The sequence below is a fragment of the Aquarana catesbeiana genome, linkage group LG01, assembly GCF_042186555.1.
Source record: "Aquarana catesbeiana isolate 2022-GZ linkage group LG01, ASM4218655v1, whole genome shotgun sequence".
NCBI lineage: Eukaryota > Metazoa > Chordata > Amphibia > Anura > Ranidae > Aquarana > Aquarana catesbeiana.
The window spans coordinates 513321493-513329518 of record NC_133324.1 but is presented as its reverse complement, the minus strand read 5'-3'; the positions used below and the strand labels follow the sequence as shown (position 1 = coordinate 513329518).

General features: G+C 42.5%; 1 pseudogene; it reads left to right on the top strand.

Moving 5' to 3' along the window:
* The first annotated feature begins 7355 nt into the window (after positions 1 to 7355).
* Positions 7356 to 7474, top strand: LOC141125105 (5S ribosomal RNA; annotated as a pseudogene).
* The last annotated feature ends 552 nt before the right edge of the window (positions 7475 to 8026 follow it).

The window sequence follows — 8026 nt, the reverse complement described above, 5'->3', positions numbered from 1 at the left end:
GCGATAAAGTTCCACATTGTAGGCCTGTTGTTCTTCGCTAGCTAGGTGGAGCTCATTAACTGTAATCCGTTTGGTTGCAGATGACAGCAATAGTTTCCAAGTAGTGAAGGCCTAAGGCATCTGACTACAGTGTTCCAGCAATGCAGTAAAATGTTCTTGGGTAGAGCTGTGTTCACACTGTGTTCTGTAATGGTGGTAGTGAATAGACAAAGATTGAGCAGGTTGCTCTCTCACCAACAACCCAAATCGATATGCAGTCTTCTAAAAAGGAACACGGACAGCAACACTCTGGCACAGATCCTCTGTCTCGGCCTTGTGTAGTGACTTTCTCCACACTAGTGACAGGATGTCCAACAGCGAGTATCAGGAATAGGCCCCTCAGACTTCTGGGGGGAAGTAGCGTTCCCCGTGGTAGGCTGCAACCTCTCTCACTGTCACACACAGAGAGGTTCGTCTTGCATCAGGCCCAGGAGGAAAAGAGCGTGCGTGGACTTCTAAACTCCTTTTAGCATCCCTCCCAGCAACCTTCAGGCCACTGCAAGAGTCCCTGGGATATGGGTACATGAATGCATAGCAGCAGATTCAAAGCAGAATACATACACTATAACTCTGTCCACTGGCACACACATATGAAGTCACTGGCTGCACGAATAATCTTTGGTACAAACAATGTTTAGAACACTGGAAAGTACGAAGCTTTCTAATCTCAGTTCATATCGCTACACATGTGAGCTAGAGAGCTTAGATTTTAAGCTTCTTGAGGGCAGGGACTGCTGTGAATGTACAATGTGTAAAGTGCAGTGTAAATTGTTGGCACTATATTAATACTTGTAATAAATAATAATAATAATAATAATAGGCTAACACCCATTCAACAGGCAGAACTGGCCATAAATGCCCAAGAGTGGGAAGAAAAAAGGTTAGTCCTGCAGCTCCCAGCAGAAGGCCAGTATTCTCTTTACATGATAGTGAACTGTTTAAAGGTGAAGCATGGCCAACATGTTAAAAAAAAAAGCGTATGGCCAAACGGTAACATTAGGTGACCTCAGGGCCCACTTCAGGGCAGACAGCAGAACTTTTGCACCTGTTTAATAAACTGTAACTTAAAGTTAGTCCCTGTGCTAATCATTCGCCACCAAAAGAAATCTCTGTGTCTCAAAAAAAATTATAGAAATCTCACCTGTGTACTGTGCTGCATGACTAATTGTCATGCAAACAATCACAACACTGAAAACTCAAAAATGACCTGGACAGGAAGGCGGTGTAACAAGATGGTTCTGAAGAATGAATATACAGGTGTGAGAGCTGAACTGGTCAAAATATTACTAGCTTTTGTCTGTTGTTATTAGTAAGTCTTGGTATTGTGTCTGTTGAGGAGAGCAGGAAAAAAGTAGCTGTCTGAGGTGGTGATGAAATGACTCAGGACATTAACAAAATTATTTATTAGAAATAGAAGCTTTCATTAGTTGAACATTCATTTCATGTCGGAAAATAACAATTTCACACTAATGTGACATTTATGCAAATGCTATTTTGAGATAAAATGACAAATGGGTGTAAAATAACTCACTAACTGGCTTTGTGGATTGAAGCATTTTTCAGTTTGGAGGCGCAACCATGGTATTTTTTACAAACAGCCCTATCAAAATAGAAATTAACTCTAAAAATATGGTCATTTGGTTAGATTAGATTGTAAATAATATATTGTACTATTGTACTCCAGTTGCTGCATGTAAGGGAAAGTCAAATACAAAGCTAGTTATTTATAACACTTTCTTACAGACGTGAAAACACCCAGAGCCCAAATTTTATTTCTACGTTCTGTTTTGATGTTGACTCACACTGATCTTTGTTCTGTCTTTTTCAGTCCACACAGTTTTCCGAAATAGGTCACTATGTTCCTGCAGACACGGGGGGGGATATCAATGGTGAATCCTCACTACCAGGAATGGCTTTATTTTTTGGATAAATACTAAATCTAGATCCTTTTAACCATTTAAGCCCCAAACCATTTGGCTGGCCAAAGACCAGAGCACTTTTTGCTATTCGGCACTGCGTCGCTTTAACTGACAATTGCGCGGTCGTGCGACGTAGCTCCCAAACAAAATTGACGTCCTTTTTTTTCCCACAAATAGAACTTTCTTTTGGTGGTATTTGATCACCTCTGCAGTTTTTATTTTTTGTGCTATGAAAAAAAAGCGACAATTTTGAAAAAAACGCATTATTTTTTACGCAATAAGCGTTTATTGATTGGTTTGCACAAAAGTTATAGCATCTACAAAATAGGGTATGGTTTTATGGCATTTTTATTAATTTTCTTTTACTAGTAATGATGGCAATCAGTGATTTTTATTGTGACTGCGACATTATGGCGGACAGATCGGACAATTTTGGCGATCTTTTGGGACCATTCACATTTTCACAGCGATCAGTGCGATTAAAAATGCATTGATTACTGTGTAAATGTAACTGGCAGTGAAGGGGTTAACCAGGAGGGGGCGCTTCATGGGTTAAGTGTGTCTTAGGGAGTTATTCTAACTGTAGGGGGGATGGGCTACGTGTGACATGACACTGATCACCACTCCCGATCACAGGGATCTGTGATCAGTGTCATTAGGCAGAACGGGGAAATGCTTGTTTACATCAGCATTTCCCCGTTCTTCCTCTCCGTGAGACGATTGCGCGTATCCCCGCGGCATTGAGTCTGCGGGACCCGCAATCACACTCACGGAGCTCGCGGCAGGGTTGCGCACGTGACCACACGTCGGCAAATTTAAAGGGACGTACCTGTACGCCTATTTGCCTGTCCGTGCCATTCTGCCGACGTAAATGTTCATGCGGCGGTCGGCAAGCGGTTAATATGAATAGGTTGACAGAAGCAAGACAACAATTTATACAGATAGATAAAAATAGTATTTATTTACAAATATTTTGCTCGCAAATCTTTCTAATAATTCATTACAGTATCAGGAAATCCCATGTATTCTCCAAAAGTGTCTGGTGTGACCCAGTCATTGAGGACTCAAATATTGAATAAGGTGGGCCAGGCTGAAGCATTGGGAGCTACCTCACAGAGGGTACTGTGGGGCGCCAGATTAAAATTCCTTCCCCCGTCATCTTACAGTGGTGACAGTTAGGCTTAGTTCACAGTTTGAATCGCATAGAAATGTGCAGGGTGGTCCTGTTCGAATCACATGCGATTCAGTGCGTTGCGATTTGAGCCCATTAATTTTGCAGGATTTTCCACAGTTTCTTTAATCGTACATCACGGGACACAGAGCCATAGTAATTACTATGTGGGTTATAGTCCACCTTCAGGTGCTGGACACTGGCACACCCTAAACAGGAAGTTGCCTGCCTATATAACCCCTCCCACTGGTGGGAGTACCTCTCTTTTTTCGCCAGTGTCTAAGGTGTTGGTCACGAGTGAAGATGTGCTGTGCTGAGCTCCTCTGGAGCAATCCTTGCTGGGCTAGCTATGCAGCCGGATCCATTCAAAGTGTCTTTTAGGCCGAATTGAATGGTACCCGGGCCTCCTATCCGAAGAAATGAGGTTTTGTCTGTAACACTTCTCTTTTTAGAGATCTGGACCCCGGGATCCAGTACTTTTGGTATTAAGGCCATAAAGTTTTACTGGGGGGTGCTATTACATGTCCAGGATTGTGGGATCCCCGAGGATCCCCGGTTCCTAAAGGTTTGTTAATGGAACCCACCGTGAAGGGTGAAGATTGGGTCTGTTGGTTTTACCACAGAAAACCCTCCGGCGGGAAAGGTAAGTGGAGTTTTTCTAAGGAATCTTTTAATTTTCTTATGAAATGTCTCCTTTAAAGTAAATATTGTCATGTATTTATGGTTTTGGTTCCGAATATGGGAAAAACACCCTCAATGGTAGGCACCACATCCCTGAGCAAAATTATAAATACGAAGAAAATTAAAGGGATTTTGACGGTGCAAGCAAACTATACATAGAGAAAGAAAATTTTTTTTTTTCTAAAAAAGACAATTTATTATTTCAGCCATTAAAAAAGAACATACAAATTGTACATAGTATCAAAAGGTTTTTTACAATACTAAAAACATGCTGGTCAGATGGGATAGGAGTGTGTATTATGGTTTAACAGATGATATTTATTGCATACTAGCCCGACATGTTTCGCATTGTCGCCTTTTCAAGGGATATGCAAACTGGTGGTGATATCATCTGACACTCTTAATGATTCCCTAAATTGACCCAACAAAACCTCGTCAAACCCAGCGCGTACAGACCCAAACCGGGGACAGCATGAGGCCAAGAAATTGCAACCACAGGGAACAGAAGGGTAGAGTCAGTTGATTGATCAGAACTATACCCAAAGGGTGGAGGTAGTCCTCAATTTCAATTGAAATTGTAGTTACAGGGAATACTTCAATTGCTGGTAAATGAAGACTGCTGGGACATGGGTTCCATCCTACCGGCGCTGGTAGGATGGAACCCATGTCCCAGCAGTCTTCATTTACTATTTACCTTTTGATACTATGTACAATTTGTATGTTCTTTTTTAATGGCTGAAATAATAAATTGTCTTTTTTAGAAAAAAAAAAAATTTTTCTTTCTCTATGTATAGTTTGCTTGCACCGTCAAAATCCCTTTAATTTTCTTCGTATTTATAAATATTGTCATGCCTAAGTGTCACCACTGGGGGCTGTATGGAGCACGTACCTTCTCATGCTTTGCTCAGAGTCTATGTCACAGAAGCAGCAGACTTTTTTCCTCCGGCTAGCAGGCAGACCTCCAGTAAGTTTGGGGGGTTTTGCTTCCTCCAGAATCCACCACCTGAGCTGAACTATTCCCCTCTTCAAGAGGCTGAGTATAAGGGAGAACTAAAATGATCCACAATGCCGTTTTCTTTCACGGCGGCGGTTTGTAGGTCTCCTCCACGCCATCCCTCCCTCACTCAGCCGATCCCGTCGGATCAGAGGCCCGTGCTTGCGCAGGAAAACTCTTTTTTAAAAAGAAAGGGAGGGCGTGATGCAACGGTGGGGGCGGGACTTAGCGCGGCATTGGCATCCTCTAACGCGGGAGTGTGTTTTAAAAAATAAACTCCATTTACGCTGGCTGCAAAATTGTCAGAGAGACATAAGAGCAAAGAAGAGCATGAAAAAGGTTTTGGTGATTTCCTATTTGACACATTTACTATTTGCATCAGGCTGAGCATTAATAGCAGCAGCAGTAGCTGGACTATTGCTCAAGCAGTGGATGCAATTTCTTCTGGTAGTATCTCTGCTTTGTGCATTGGGCTATGGTCAGAAGGGGGGGTTGAAACACCCCAAAAAGAGCTAAAAGGGTCTCCCTCAAGCTCTGGAAAGCCTACTCCTCTCTACAAATGGCATCCTCCCCTGAGAGGGGGTGGCTGGTCAGAGAGAGCATCAGGGCCATGAAATGTCTGCAACTGTTTTTAATACTGCAGCCCCTGTTTATTTTTTGATAATTTAAAAAACAAAAAGTTTAGCGATTTTAATCGCATCCAAGTGTGGGTCAAAATGCGACAGGTTCTTTTCCATTACCCAGGACCCTTAAACAGAGGAACTAGGGGCAGGAGAAGACCAATTCCCTCAGGGGACAGTGGTGAGACTGATGACTCCTCTTCTGAGGTGTCAAATGTGGGAGAATCAGCTGTTCCAATCTTAAGACTGATGGTGCAATTTCTTGCTGAATGATCGCTCCACATTTATTTACCCTAAACCGAGTGTTTGGGTTCACTAAAGCCTCCTCAAGCTGTGCATTCCTTTCCCTGTCCATTTATTGCTGGAAAAGCTTTTTTGTATCTGAGAGGATCACCCAAATAAGCATTTTTTTCCCCTCCTAAAAAGTTTTCACACTTTATCCTGAGGTGGAGAAAATTCACTAAGTAGGGTATACCAGCAATTAATGCTGCTATATTCTCTGTGAGTAATTTTGACTTGTCCTAAAGACAATGCTCAAATGCTTAGGGATCCAACTGATAAAAAGGTAGAATTCCTATTGAAAAAAAAACACTTTTTTTCTCTGGCAGATTGAGTGTCTCAGCCTGCACTGATACTCATTGCTTAATCATTGAGAGACCAGGTTAAACAGGTGTTCAAGGTTATCCTGCTCAGCAGGCCCAGGAGGCAGCTTTATGTTTGCAAGAGATTCTATCCTTCAGGCCTTGCGCCCTTCGCTAAGCATCTTGTAAGAAGCTCCTGGCTAGTCTTCCTTTTTGCGGTGAAACAGCTATTTGGGAATGTTTTGGATAATACATCCAAAGAAATTCTAGTGGAAAGCACCCCTTTTGCCATTTAAGAAAAGGAGTAAATGTATTTTCGTTTTAAAGCTCCTTCTCCTGTGCCAGAGGCATTAGCCTCCAGGCAGTCACGGCGGCTTCCACCGTCAGGTTCCATCAAATAGGGGGAATTCTTCTGCAGTTCTCAAGGATCTGACAGGAAGAGTGTTGAGATGAATGGGGGACTTCCTCAATAGCTCCGGGGTACAAACTGGAGTTCCAAGAGTTCCCGTCTCCTCATTTTCTCAGATCAAAGTATCCAGAGAAAGAGAAAAAAGTGATCATGGGGGTCCCCATGTAAGAACAGAGGTTGGGGGTTTGATTCAAACCTCTTTTTTTCATGATGCCAAATCTGAATGGACATTCTGGATCTCAAAAATCTAAATTCAATTTCTGAATATAACCACTCTTTTTTGTATGTAGTCAATCCAAATCAGTTATCTCCATCTTACAAGGAGGAGAACTTCTGGCGTCAATCGACATAAAAGATGCATACCTCCATATGCCTATTTACTCGCTCACTAGTAATATCTACTTTTCAAGGTGGAAAATCTTCATTTTCAGTGTGTAGCTCTGCTTTCCGATCCAGCTACTGCATCTTGAGTGTTTACAAAGGTTCTGGCCCTCTTCTAGCCAGATTAAGGGCCCAAGGTATAACGATTATGGTTTACCTAGTCAATCTGTTTTTGATAGACCAGTTGGTAGCCTGCTTAGACCAAAGTATGGTCACCACATTCAACTACTTGGAATATCTAGGTCGGATCCTCAACCCAGGAAAAATCTTCTTTAAAACCATGAAGAAGGCTAAAATACTTGGGTCCGATCATAGGTACACCCAGAAAAGGGTATTCTTACCCAAGGCAAAGATCAGCGCCATAAAGGAACTTATTTAGGTGGTCGAAGCAAGATGAATTTCTTCTATTCAACTTTGCATGAGGTTGTTGGGAAAGATGGTGGCTTCATCCTAAGCCGTTTCCTTATGCTCAGTTTCATTCGAGACTACTGCAAAACAGTATCCTATCGGCTTGGAACAAAGGGTTCAAGCTCTACATTTCCAATGTGTCTGACTCCAAAGCCTATGGCCACATCACCCTGACAGCGACTGATCTTGTGTGATCTTGAAAGCTAAGCAGGGTCGGGCCTGGTTAGTACACAGATGAGAGACCACCTGGAAATACCAGGTGCTGTAGGCTGGGTGCGCCAGAGCCTCAGCTCATGGTTAATATACAAAAATCTACTAAGGGGAAAATCCTTCCTTCAGTTACATGGGAAGTGGTAGCATATGCCAACCTTTTTTGTTTAGGTTGGGGAACAATCCTGGAAGAGACAACTTTCAAGAGAAGTGGCCCAGATCAGAAATGGCCTTGCCCATTAACATTTTAGAAATTCAGGCAGAGTTCTTGGTCCTGAGGGCCTGAATGTTCAGTTTACGGTATTGTCCTGCCAGGATTCAATCCGACAATGCCACAGCAATGGCCTATATTAATCACCAAGGGGGCACAAGAAGTTGTGCGGCCCAGAGAAAGGTGAATCATATCCTATCTTGGGCAGAAAACAATGTACTTTTGTCAGTCTTCATTCTAGGAATAGAAAATTGGCAGGCGAACTACTTGAGTCGCCAGCAGTTGTTCCCGGGAGAATGTCCCTTCACCCCGATATCTTCCTGTCAATATGTCAAAGATGGGGGATCCCAGACATAGATCTGTTTACGTCCAGGTTCAACAAAAAAATCAACAACTTTGTCA